General features: G+C 50.2%; 1 non-coding gene across 1 annotated transcript; it reads right to left on the bottom strand.

The window, feature by feature from the left end:
• Nucleotides 1-11,245: 11,245 nt before the first annotated feature.
• TRNAG-UCC lies at nt 11,246-11,318 on the bottom strand. The gene has a single exon. It is a non-coding gene; the product is annotated as a tRNA-Gly (tRNA).
• Nucleotides 11,319-13,537: the final 2,219 nt, after the last annotated feature.

Genomic DNA, 13,537 nt, shown 5'->3' on the forward strand with positions numbered 1-13,537 from the left:
CCCCCCCCCAGCCCCGCTCAGCTCTGGCCGCCTACCTGGATGGCAAGGTGAGCCTCCACCCCTGCCCAGCTCTGGCCGCCCACCTGGATGGCCAGGTGAGCCTCCACCCCTGCCCAGCTCTGGCTGCCCACCTGGATGGCCAGGTGACCGTCCACCCCCGCTCAGCTCTGGCCGCCCACCTCTAGGGCCACGCGACATAGATATTCCCTGGAATTGCAAATGTCCCATCAGGTATCCAAATAATGAGCCACACACACCCTGGCTCAGCCAGTGGGACTCTACGGGCCTTCTGGTCATTTACAGATGTCTGTCTGCCCTTGGGGTCCTCGAGCTTCTGCGGAGAGGAGACAGGCTCCCCAGCCACCATCCCCCCTTGCTTTCCTTCTCCTCCTAGAGTCTGATCAGTTCCTAACAGGAACCTAGACACGGAATCCCTCTCCAGCGTTATAGGCGCCCGCTCTGCCTGCACCCCAGCGGCCCAGACCTTTTTTCCTCTCCCTTCAGGCTGGGTCATTTCTGTCTGCATTCCCAGGCCCTGCAGGGCTGTGAGAGAACCATATTGGAAGCACCCTCAGGGAAAGAACTGCCACGTCACAGGGGCATTCCAGCTGTGCAACAAGAAATAGTCCCTGTGTGCCATCGGAAAAGGTACCCAGAGCTACCTAGCCAGTGCTCAGCTCTGGGGTTGGGTTCCTCACATCCACACACTTCTACAGTCAATAGCATTAAAACCCCCAGATCTGTGCCTTTTTGTTTAGTGAAGGTGCCTCTGTAAGTGGACACACGGGTGTGTGAGCATGCATTGAATTGCATCATAAATGCCAAAGTCTGTCCACGGCAGCCCTTCAGTGGGGATTGTCCCTTTCCCCTGCTCCAGAACACACGAGGTTAGGGCTTCCCAAAAGATACTCACCCAAGCCGGGCCAGGGCTGGCACCTGGGTGGAAGTCAGGGCCCGATGTGTGTCCCTCTGCAGAGAAGAAACATGCAGGCTGCCCGGGAGATAGATGTGCAGAGCTGATCTCTCATGAGCCAGGGGGAGGCAAATGAGGTGGGGAAATGGGGAATTCACTGACTCCCTACAACCTGCTGGCAATTTCTCTTCTTCAAGTTCTGAACTTCAACAGCCTTGAGAAAACCATCAACCAAGAAGGAGTCAAGCAGGAGTCCCTAACTGATGACACAGCTCCAGGCCATACCTTTAAGAGGGTTCGTGCCTGCTCAGTCGCTTCAGTCGTGTCTGACTCTCTGCGACCCCGTGGACTGTAGCCTGCCAGGCTCCTCTGTCCCTGGGATTCTCCAGGCCAGAATACTGGAGGGGGTTGCCATGCCCTCCTCCAGGAGATCTTCCTGACCCAGGGATCGAACCCACGTCTCACATCTCCTGCATTGGCAGGCAGGTTCCTTACCACCTGGGAAGCCCATTTAAGGGGGTTAGATCAGTTGTTCAGACCTTTATTGAGCTGCTGTTTGCCAATTGCAGGAATAATTTCAAGCATCCTAAGCACACATACAGCTTTTCCTTCTCACAGCAACACTATGATACAGGATTGACCCATCACCATCCTCTCCTGCAGGTAAGGATACAGAGAGGCTGCCAGCCTCATGTGGCTAATCAGGACCCGGCCCAGGTGCGAAGCTCAGCGTCTAAGGCCATGTAAAGACAATTACCATACTCCTCATGGCACTACAGGAATGGGGGGTGGGGGTGGGGAGAGGTTTGCAGGTGTGTGCTGTGGCACTATGGACATGTCCTGACTCCAAGTGGTCATTAGGAATCAGGGAAGACCCTCAGCCCATGCAGGAAACGGCAGGCATTTTGCCACGGCACAGAAAGAGCCCGGAGGGTGCAGGGCAAAGGCCCTAGAGGTGAGCAGGGGTAGAGCAAGCAGTGCCCTGAAGTGCAGGCCCAGGGACCAGACTCTCCCCTGAGAGCAGTGGGAAGCCATCACACAGGCCATCCAGGGGAGTGACTTGTAGATGTCACTTTCATCCAGGTCACTGGCCACAGCACATGGACAAGGTTTGCAAAGCAGCAGCCTGGAGGCAGGGAGGCTGGTGGAGAGGCTGTCGAGGGTACCCAGGAAGGAGGTGATGGGGTGCAACAGGAAATCATGAGTGGGGAGGCTCGATGGCAGACAGAGCAGCTGCTGTCCACTTGAGGGACATCTGTGGACCCTCCTCTCCCCATTCAGGGGGCAGAACTTCAGCAGAATGAGATTTACCAGGATGCAATTTCAGATTTCATCCAGACCTCCTCAGCACTGCTTCTTATGGTGCTTGATCTGTAAGCATTGAATAGGAACAGCGTGATAAACTGCCAGGTACTATGCTAGGGGAGTTATAAATTTGTTCTCTTTTCTTCCTCTCAACCAACCCAGAAGACAGAAATTACCATCTCCATCTTAAGGATGAGGAAGTTGAGGTTTAGACAAACATGAGGATCTTAGCCAAGATTTTGACCCAAAATTCTGTCTGACCATGTCTTTCCCACTCCTTTTGTAATGTTTTCCTGAGCAGAGGCTCAGGAAGAAAAGTGCTGAATTTGATCAATATATCTTTCAATAATATTTCTTGGTTTGAGTTTGAGGTCAGTGACATGGAGCCCACAAGGTACTATAAGAAGTTCCCTGGAAACTGAAAGCAGGAGTTCCTGGTCAACAGTAGCCCTCGTGCTTGCAAGCAAATACACAGTGACCTGTGGTCAGGCTCACCTGTCCCCTGTTGCTTAGGCAGTAGATTGAGGTCAGTGAGCGAGGCTGCGAGGAGATGGAATGCGCTTATACTCAGTGATATGCAGAGTCCCTCACCTCCCAATGGCCCAGGTTCTTGACCTAAAAATGAGTAAATCCAGCTGTCAGATTCCATCAGAAGCCCCCTCCCTGCAGCCCTCCAGCCTCTGTAAGAGACACAAGCCCACTGAGTTTCCACCAATGCCTCAGGTACCCAGGTCACCCTCGGTGCCACAGGAGTCCAGATTCTGCCAGCAATAGTGCAGGTCCCTTAGAGGTCACCCTCCTGGCATCAAACTTGAGAGGGTCATGGAGCAGTAGGACCGACAGGCAAGGTCACGAACCCATCACTCTCCCGGGGCTCATGGGCCAGCTGACTCACAAAGATCACCAGACAAAGCTTCCATGTTCTCCAATCTTTGCCGGCAGCCCCTCGTTTGAGCCCGTCCCAAAGACCAACGTTCTGCTCTCACCGGCTCACTGCAAGTTCCTCTTCCACTTGGATCAACAGTGTACCACGGATTCACTCGGGGCCGTGTTGGTGAAGATACTACTCCATGCTAGACGCTGGGGGCATGTAGTGAGGGAGCGGGAAACAGCTCACAGCTCAACCCTGAGGTCCCTCAGGTCACCCCCTGGAGCCAACTCAGAGGGGAAAGACAGACCTGCTGCCCTGGCAGCCTACAAAGGGACGTGAGGAAGTCGCAAAGTCCCCGGTGGGGAGGAGAGCGTGAGAGCCAATGACTAGCCCTGAGAGAGGGCCACCTAGGCGTCTGCTTCTACCTAACACACGCCCATAGGTCCTTTGCCCAGTTCCCTCCTCCCCTCTCCACGAAATGCTCCACAAACCCAACACACTGTATCCTCCAAGAGGGCAGGATCTGTTCCAGTTCTGCCCATCACTGTGTCCAGCAGTGTGCTGGTGAATGTTTAAGCATCAGCTTGAGGGGGTTGGGGGGTTGCTGATTTATAGCATTTGACAATCTCCCTGGTGGAAATATTCCCACCACAGCCATCTTCAGGTTATCAGCAGGCCTCACTGAACATGGAGAATTGGGAAGAGACGTACCCGATTGCAGTGTTTCCACCCTACAGATACAACATTCCGAGGGGCACGAAACAGGGGCAGAGGGGTCTCAGCTCAGGGCTTGCAAAGCCTAAAATATTTCTATCTGGCCCTTTTACAGAAGAAGTTTGGCGACCCCTGAAATAGGCATAAATAACCTTCGGAACAGAAATGCTAGTAAAATAATTAGGAAGTGGGGAGTTGGTGATGGACAGGGAGGCCTGGTGTGCTGCGGTTCATGGGGTCGCAAAGAGTCAGACACGACTGAGCAACTGAACTGGACTGAACTGATGAGTTTTATTACCTTTTTAAAGATACAATTTATTTAAATGTAATTTGATATTAATTCCATCCTGTTTAATGGCTCTGACAACCAGCTTGCAAAATTCCTGAAAAACAGTCAGCTCTCATGGGCGAGCATAGGTCAGCTCCAACAGGTCCCTGCCTGTTCTGGACTATAGAAGCTGCATGATGGTTATCTGTTGAATGGTTGGAAATCAAACTGCAATGCCAACATTCTAATCATTAGGCAATACTGCCCTGCTTCCTGCCTGCCTTCATTCAATTCCATTAAACCTGTGTCAGCACCTACTGAGGGCCAAGGACTTTGCTGGGGACTATAGGTCCAGCTCACACAAGGTGCTGCCCTCGTGAGGCTCAGAGTTGAGTGAGGGGAATCGGACACCTCTCCTCCCCCTTCACCCCCCCAAAAAAAAGTGTGCTGAGAAGAAAACAAACTCCTTGCCCTTCCATTTACCAGATGTGTGTATCTTTGGTTGATTTGCTGTAAAATGGGATTACAACAGCACCTTTTCCCAGAGTCATAGGAATTAAATGAGCTTACAGCCCAGCACTGGGTGAGCACGTAGAATAAGCATTGTATTTTCATGTGACCACTGTCATCTTCGAACCCGTGTTCCCAAAGCCCTGATTACAGCCCTTCTCAAGCTCATGTTGCCCAACAACTGGAGCAAGGACACTCAGTACAGCGTCTTTGCAGGGGTTTCAACTTTGGCCTCTACGAACATTTAAGGGCTGGATCATTCCTGGCAGCAGACAGCTGCCCGGGGCACTGGAGGGTGTTCAGCAGCATCCTTGGCCCTAACCCATAGATGCCAGGAGCAGCCACGATTTGCGACAAACAGAATGTCTCCAGACATTACCGCATGTCACCTGGGAGGCAGAATCAGCCCTGATTGAGAACCCCTGGTTTGAAGGAAAATGTTTTTCGCACCTTCTCAGCCAGTACAGGCTGCTCCCCAGGCGTCCTGTGGTTCACAGTCTGGGGGAGATTATATTGTCCACACTCATGCAACGGCACGTCCTTCCTCAGATGCCACTTCCCAGGGGCCGGAGGAAACTCACAGTCAGCTTTATCAGGCTGTCAAGGAACACAGGAAGTCACAGGATGAAATGAGATGCAACCTGTTTGGAGTCATGTTTCTGGAGCCCCTTAATGGCATGAAGCTATGCCTGTAATCATATGCCAGGCGCTAGAGGCAGAATTATTTGTTCTTAATTTCATAGCTGCCCCCATGGAACTGCTGTTTTGGGGGAACATTCCCAAAGCTCCAACTGAAAACTCCGTCTCAAAATTACATCATCCAGGAGAGTATTCTTGAGCCTCATTTTTAACAGGCATGAGACACCAGCATAATGGAACACACACTCTGTACTGATGGCATTTAATGTACTGATCAAATAATGTGCTTATTCTCCTGGTATAAGGAGAGGAGTCATGTTTTCATCCTGAAGTCAGGGAACATCCCCCTCCCACTTCTGAGCTGATGTGAAGTCAGCCCATTTTCTAGGTTCATGGGTGGGGAGGGACGGAGGGGGCGTAGGAGCCCCATTTCCTACTTAGCAGCCTGTGTACTGGGTAGCTGAGTGATGACCTGCCACAACCCCTACTTCTCTAGTTTGGGAGATTTGGAGGCACAATATTGCTGCTGTTTTTTTATCTTTTGGGTCTCTTGGCCCCAAGGTGTATGAGGGCCCCAACCAGGAATCAAACCTGTACCTGATTCATTGGAAGGTGAAGTCTTAACCACTGGACTGCTAGGGAAGTCCCTGAGGTTAATTTTTAAAAAAAAATGTATTACAGAGGATTGAACGTTTATCTAAAACTAATCTTTGTTACTCAATATGCCAGCAAATTTGGAAAACTCAGCAGTGGCCACAGGTCAGTTTTCATTCCAATCCTTAAGAAAGGCAATGCCAAAGAATACTCAAACTACCGCACAATTGCACTCATCTCACACGCTAGTAAAGTAATGCTAAAGATTCTCCAAGCCAGGCTTCAGCAGTACGTGAACTGTGAACTTCCAGATGTTCAAGCTGGGTTTAGAAAAGGCAGAGGAACCAGAGATCAAATTGCCAACATCTGCTGGATCATCGAAAAAGCAAGAGAGTTCCAGAAAAACATCTATTTCTGCTTTATTAACTATGCCGAAGTCTTTGACTGTGTGGATCACAATAAACTGTGGAAAATTCTGAAAGAGATGGGAATACCAGACCACTTGACCTGCCTCTTGAGAAACCTACATGCAGGTCAGGAAGCAACAGTTAGAACTGGACATGGAACAACAGACTGGTTCCAAATAGGAAAAGGAGTACGTCAAGGCTGTATATTGTCACCCTGCTTATTTAACTTATATGCAGAGTACATCATGAGAAAAGCTGGAATCAAGATTGCTGGGAGAAATATCAATAACCTCAGATATGCAGATGACACCACCCTTATGGCAGAAAGTGAAGAGGAACTCAAAAGCCTCTTGATGAAAGTGAAAGAGGAGAGTGAAAAAGTTGGCTTAAAGCTCAACATTCAGAAAACAAAGATCATGGCATCCGGTCCCATCACTTCATGGCAAATAGATGGGGAAACAGTGGCTGACTTTATTTTTCGGGGCTCCAAAATCACTGCAGATGGTGACTGCAGCCATGAAATTAAAAGACGCTTACTCCTTGGAAGGAAAGTTATGACCAACCTAGATAGCATATTCAAAAGCAGAGGCATTACCTTGCCAACAAAGGTCCATCTAATCAAGGCTATGGTTTTTCCAGTGGTCATGTGTGAATGTGAGAGTTGGACTGTGAAGAAAGCTGAGCCCCGAAGAATTGATGCTTTTGAACTGTGGTGTTGGAGAAGACTCTTGAGAGTCCCTTGGACTGCAAGGAGATCCAATCAGTCCATCCTACAGGAGATCAGTCCTGGGTGTTCATTGGAAGGAGTGATGCTGAAGCTGAAACTCCAGTACTTTGGCCACCTCATGCGGAGTTGACTCATTGGAAAAGACCCTGATGCTGGGAGGGATTGGGGGCAGGAGGAGAAGGGGACGACAGAGGATGAGATGGCTGGATGGCATCATGGACTCGATGGACATGAGTTTGAGTGAACTCTGGGAGTTCATGATGGACAGGGAGGCCTGGAGTGCTGCGATTCATGGGGTCGCAGAGTCGGACATGACTGAGCGACTGAACTGAACTGAACTGAATCTTTGATACACACAGTCAGTTAATTGATTTACATACACACACCAAAACCTTAATAGCAGTTATCTCTGCAGTGGGTGGGATTATAAGTCATTCTTTTGCCTTTTGAAATCAACATTATCAAAATACAATTTACATGAAATAAAAGTCACCCGTTTAAAAAGAACAGGTTGATAAGTGTTGATGAAGGTCTACACCGAGGTAACCACCACCCGAATCAAGACACCAATATAGAACATTCTCACAACCCAAACAAAGCTTCTCCTGCTCCTCTGCTGTTGATCCCAGCCACCCACTTGCTGGCCTAGACATCCCCCCGTCTGCCTTCTGTCACTATAGATAGTTTCACCCCTTCTTGAAGTTCATATAAATAGAGTCAGAAGATACACCCTCCTTTGGGTCTGACCTCTGACGCACCATAACACTTTTGGCGATCCATCCGTGTTGGTGCACGTATTGTGGTCTGTTCCTTTCGTGGCTGACTAATCTATCCATTACATGGCTGCAAGACTTATGGGTAAATACTGTTGTCCTCTTTCTGCTCTCTTCCCACCCGCCAAGCCCAAATTTTTTACAAGGAACATGTATTGATTTGTTTTACTTTTGAAAAAAGACAAATGCCATTCATTTTTTAAAAAATTCACAGGGACTTTATGAAATGCCAGGCTGCTGCTGACGCGTGGAAATGGATGCCTGGCACAGCCGCACAGAGGTTTGAAGGCCACGGATCATATTTTTAAAAATAAAAACCACTGTGTTTTTCAGATTAATTGCATCTCTCTCCCACACCAGCCTTTGCGGTGAGCTGCTCAAATTGACCAATTTAAATGTGACCTCACTTCTTTCCCCTCCATCCGCTCTGAGTCAGTTGCTAAGAAGCAAGGAAAGGAAGTATGGCGGGGGGCGGGGAGGGGGGAGCGGCGTGTTAACATGTGTGGAGTATGTGTGGCTCTTCAAAACCTAGCCACATCCCCTTTCATGAGCCGAGACATGATCAAGGGTCTGTCCAGGATCCCAGAGCAGGAGAACAGGAGGATGGAATCCAGGGGCTCCAGGAGGGATGGGAAGGAGGCTGAGAGCACAAACTTTGGATTTGGATCCCAGCTGTCCACCTGACTTAGCTGGGTGACACTACCCGAACCTCTTAACTTCTCAGAAGCCTCAGTCTCTTCATCTGTGAAGCAGAGATCCAGTCTGATAATCACAATCAAGCAAATGAGACAATGCATGTCAAGTGCTCAGAACGAGGTTTAGGAAGAAGTGCCCGGTGCATGGTAGGGAAGCCGGGTTGCTCAACTCCTGGTTCCTTCTTTCTTCAGCCACGAAACTGAACTTCATGGCAGCTGTGAAACTGAAACTGCAGTCTGCCTGGGCTGAAGGGAGAGGAGTGGATGTTTTCTTGTAGCTCTGGTGAGCAGACCCTCACAGATTCAGAGAAACGAGCGAGGGCAGGCTGCAGCATCAGGGTGCTCACCGAGACCCCTGCTGCAACAGAAACCAACCAAGGTAGCTTCAAATAGAGTGGAAATGGCTTAGAAGGAATCAAGGGTGTCTCACAGGACCCCTAAGAACATAAAGGTAGACAGGACTCAGAAACGGCCAGAAACCAGGGCCCTTCTCTCAGTTCTGTGTGCCTGCTTCTCTCTGCGTCTTCTTACCCTGCATCCAGACTTCCTCTGCTGTGTCACTTCAGCCTGACAGAAGGAGACCCCTCGAGAGATCCGCTGAGATCAACAATCTACGAGCTCTTTCTATCTATCTTTTAAATTAGGAAAATATGATAACGCATTTATAGGAGACTTGAAAAATTACATATACAATGTTATATGTAGTTACTGGGAGTTCTTTCTTTGGTCCAGTTCTAAGGGAAGAATTTAGTTGCTCAAATGGCCCAGATGCCCACCCCAGCCAGTGTCTGAGCTAAGCTGTCCGAATATGGATGCTGGCGCCCACTCCTTAGAGGTGAGGATGGTCAGGTGGGTCATTGTGAGCTGGACAGTCCCCCAAGAAACGTCTTATCCCAAATAATAACCACTTCTTTCATTGTGTTCCCCAACCTTGTGCATTTACTTTATTAACAATAGCAAATACCTACATATGTCTTACTATGTGCCAGCCACTAGTATAAACACTTTGCCTGTGTTGATTCCTTTAAATTAATCCTCACGAAATTGCAGTGGGGTTTATTGTCTCCATTGTATGGATGAGGAAGTTGACGAGTAGGGAGGTTCATTAACTTGCCCAAGGTCACACTTGAACCTGGTCAGTTTAGTACTAGCCTCCCTCTCTTAGCCACCCTGCCACGTTGCCTATTTTATTTGTTTTAAATATTTATTTACTTACTCATCTGTGCGTTGGGTCTGAGTTGTGGCGCTCAGATCTTCACTGTAGAGTGCAGAATCTTACAGGACGCAGGATCTTTCGTTGCAGCCTGTGAATTCTTAGTTGCGGCATGTGGGATGGGATCTAGTTCCCTGACCAGGGATCAAGCCCGGGCCCTTGGCACTGAGAGCCTGGAGTCTTAGTCTCTGGACCTCCAGGGCAGTCCCTGCCTATTTTATTTATCTGGGTCATGCTTCATGGCATGCAAGATCTTAGTTCCTCGACCCGGGCCCTTGGCAGTGAGAGCCTGGACTTCTAACCACTGGACTGCCAGGGAGTTCCCAGCGCTGCCTGTTTTAGCCCCAGTTATGCTTTTCATAATTTTGCTGGTAGCTCACGTTTCTCAAAAAGAGAAAAAAGATGAGGAAGGGGATGAATGCTGTCTCTGGCGTCTCATAAAACCTCTTCTAGTCGACAGTGGGCAACACTGGAGCCCTGCCTGCCGGCCTGTCCCATTCTGAACTGGGCGGGGGCGGGGGCAGGACGGCATTGCCACTGCCTCCCCACGCTGCCCTGTGGCACTGCCCTGGCCTGGACCACCTAGGGCAGGACTTACAGCTTCTTTACCTGCACGCAGCAGGTGTTCAATAAGGTGGCTGTTGCTGAGAAAACGTGTTCCCCACTTTACAAGTTTCAAAGCACTTCCAAAGACAGGCAAAGAGATCAGCTAGCGTACTGTTCTGTGACACCTGGAGGAAGGAGAGTCTTCAGAAAGGACATACACGTCAGAACCCAGCCGGCACGGAACAGCCAGGCCCCGGGAGGAACAGGAGCCGAGGCAGGGTCTGCACAAAGCCTCCTCTCTCCTCCGTCTTTTGTCCTGATCTCTCTGGAATTCTGTTTCAGTGCCTCATGGGATTCCGGCTGCCTCTGCTGTGTGTCTGGCACTGAGCCCAAAATGGGCAACTCAGTCCAGTATCCAGAGCTAAGGGGGCACCGCTTCCAGTTTCCCACCACCTCCAGATGTCCAGGTAACGCATCCGGGGGACCTGGCTGGGCTTTATCCAGACGGGCCCCCTGAGTCTCGGGTTCTAGGCCCCAGACTCAAAGAAGGAAGGTAACCTGCCCCAGGGATCCCAGAGGAGGCCACCAACCCAAGATTCTGGCCCGTCGCCACCCAAACCCCTGTCCGAGGGTGCTGTCACAGAGCACCGTGAACTGGGCGGGTTGCACAGCAGAGACATCTCTCACAGCTCTGGAGGCTCAGCAGGGTTGCTGTCGTCCGAGGGCCAAGGGAAGTGTCTGTTCCGCGCCTGTCTCGCTCCCCAGGGTTTGCTGGCCATCTCTGGCTTGTACACAGGGGCATCTTCCCAAGCCCTGCCTTTAAGTCCAGGGCATCCTCCCTACATGTGCTGTCCCCAACTTCCCCTTTTTATTTATAAGGACACAGTCTTACTGGATAACGGGCCCACTCTACTCCAGCTTGACCACATTTCAACTTACTACATCTGCAACAACCCTATTTCCAAATACAGTGACAGTCTTTATTTGGAGGTACTGGGGGCTAGGACTTAGACCTTTTTTTTTTCCCTTCTTCTTTTTTTTGGCCGTGAGTGTGGCATGTGGCATCTTAGTTCCCCAATCAGGGATCGAACCCGGGCCCCTGGCAGTGGAAGTACAGAGTCCTAACCACTGGACCATCAGGGAATCCCTCCTTGGCCATTTCTGGAGGGGCACAATTTGACCCATTACAAAGCCCAAAGCGGGCCGCGTTAAGTGCTACTCTCTTCTGCCCTAACCAGCTCTGGCCACCACGCCTCACTCCCGGCTTCTACAGCCCCAGAGGGCATTGCTCATCCTGTTTTCCCAGGAATGAGCATGGACACAAGTCTGCTCCCCTGTCCTCAAGCTCACATGGAGCAGTTCCCAGGGAGCTGCCGGGATTCAGGAGGACCCACTGGGGCACCTTGGGTGGGGCGTGACTCAACTCTGGGCAAGGCACTTAGGGAGCCTGTATTCAGGCTCTGCAGTCTGAGCTTCTCCACCATGCGCCAGTCCCAGTGTCATCAGGCAACTTCACAGGCCCTAGACCTGAATAGCACCGGACCTAGCTCACAATCGGCTACTGAATTTCATTAGCGTGGATGACAGTGACCCACACGTGCAAGTTGGCTGGCGTGACCTCTGGCCTTGTGGTTTCACAATGGTGGTGGTTGACAGGTGGCTGGGTTGTGGGCCAGGGATTCAGGCAAGCGGTTTATTTCTATATTTATTCACTTTTCTGTTTGGCTTGGCTAAAAATATTCAGCAGGTTTTTCTTGGAGGTGAATTAGCCAAATCTACTCCAAGCATTAACTGCTTTTCAGAAGTCTGGGATCTGGGTTCAGGAAAAGCCGGCTGGGCCCGTTTCTTTAGCCTTGACGGGCATCACCAGTCCTTTGTGGAATGCTACCTCAGATCACAGGCCAGGAAGGGCAGAGTGAAGAATGGAATCCAGGATGCTGTACACTACAGCCTGAGCTCACTTGGTACTTTGACTTGGTGACTCGCGGTTTTGAGCCTGGACTTGGTGTTTCAGTTCAGTTCAGTTCAGTCACTCAGTCATATCCGACTCTCTGCGACCCATGAATCGCACCACACCAGGCCTCCCTGTCCGTCATCAACTCCCGGAGTCCACCCAAACACATGTCCATTGAGTCGGTGATGCCATCCAACCATCTCATCCTCTGGCGTTCCCTTCTCCTCCTGCCCTCAAGCTTTCCCAGCATCAGGGACTTTTCCAGTGAGTCAGCTGTTCGCATCAGGTGGCCAAAGTATTGGAGCTTCAGCTTCAACATCAGTCCTTCCAATGAACACCCAGGACTGATCTTCTTTAGGATGGACTGGTTGGATCTCCTCGCAGTCCAAGGCACTCTCAAGAGTCTTCTCCAACACCAGAAGAATTGATGCTTTTGCACTCAGCTTTCTTTATAGTCCAACTCTCACATCCATACATGACTACTGGAAAAACCATAGCCTTGACTAGATGGACCTTTGTTGGCAAAGTAATGTCTCTGCTTTTGTATGCTGTCTAGGTTGGTCATAACTTTCCTTCCAAGGAGTAAGCGTTTTTTAATTTCATGGCTACAAGCACCATCTGCAGTGATTTTGGAGCCCCGAAAAATAAAGTCAGCCACTGTTTCCACTGTTTCCCCATCTATTTGCCATGAAGTGATGGGACCAGATGCCATGATCTTCGTTTTCTGAATGTTGAGCTTTAAGCCAACTTTTTCACTCTCCATTTTCACTTTCATCAAGAGGCTTTTTAGTTCCTCTTCACTTTCTGCCATAAGGGTGGTGTCATCTGATATCTGAGGTTGTTGATATTTCTCTTGGCAATCTTGATTCCAGCTTGTGCTTACTCCAGCCCAACATTTCTCATGATGTACTCTGCATATAAGTAAAATAAGCAGGGTGACAATATACAGCCTTGACGTACTCCTTTTCCTATTTGGAACCAGTCTGTTGTTCCCTGTGCAGTTCTAACTGTTCCTTCTTGACCTGCATACAGATTTCTCAAGAGGCAGGTCAGGTGGTCTGAAATTCCCATCTCTTTAGGAATTTTCCACAGTTTGTTGTGATCCACACAGTGGACTTGGTGTTTACCTTCTTGAAAGAAAAAGTGCCAAAGGAGTCACCAACACACCCAGATCCCAGCAGTGATGCCCTCCTTCACCCCCAGGAAGCAGTCAGTGAGGTGGGATACTGGCCTTGCCTGAGCTAGGGGGCTTCTGGTCCACCCCTATTTTGCAGGTGGGGAACGCTGCGGTTCAGGGAGGGGAGGGAGCTGCTCAGGTGGCGGGGGTCCCGGCTCGGAGCCCCTGAGCCCTCCTCCCGGGGCTCCCTGCCGCCAGTCTCCTGCTTTTTCTCAGCTACTCCTGGAGGCT

Source organism: Oryx dammah, unplaced genomic scaffold (genome assembly GCF_014754425.2).
Source record: "Oryx dammah isolate SB20612 unplaced genomic scaffold, SCBI_Odam_1.1 HiC_scaffold_13, whole genome shotgun sequence".
NCBI lineage: Eukaryota > Metazoa > Chordata > Mammalia > Artiodactyla > Bovidae > Oryx > Oryx dammah.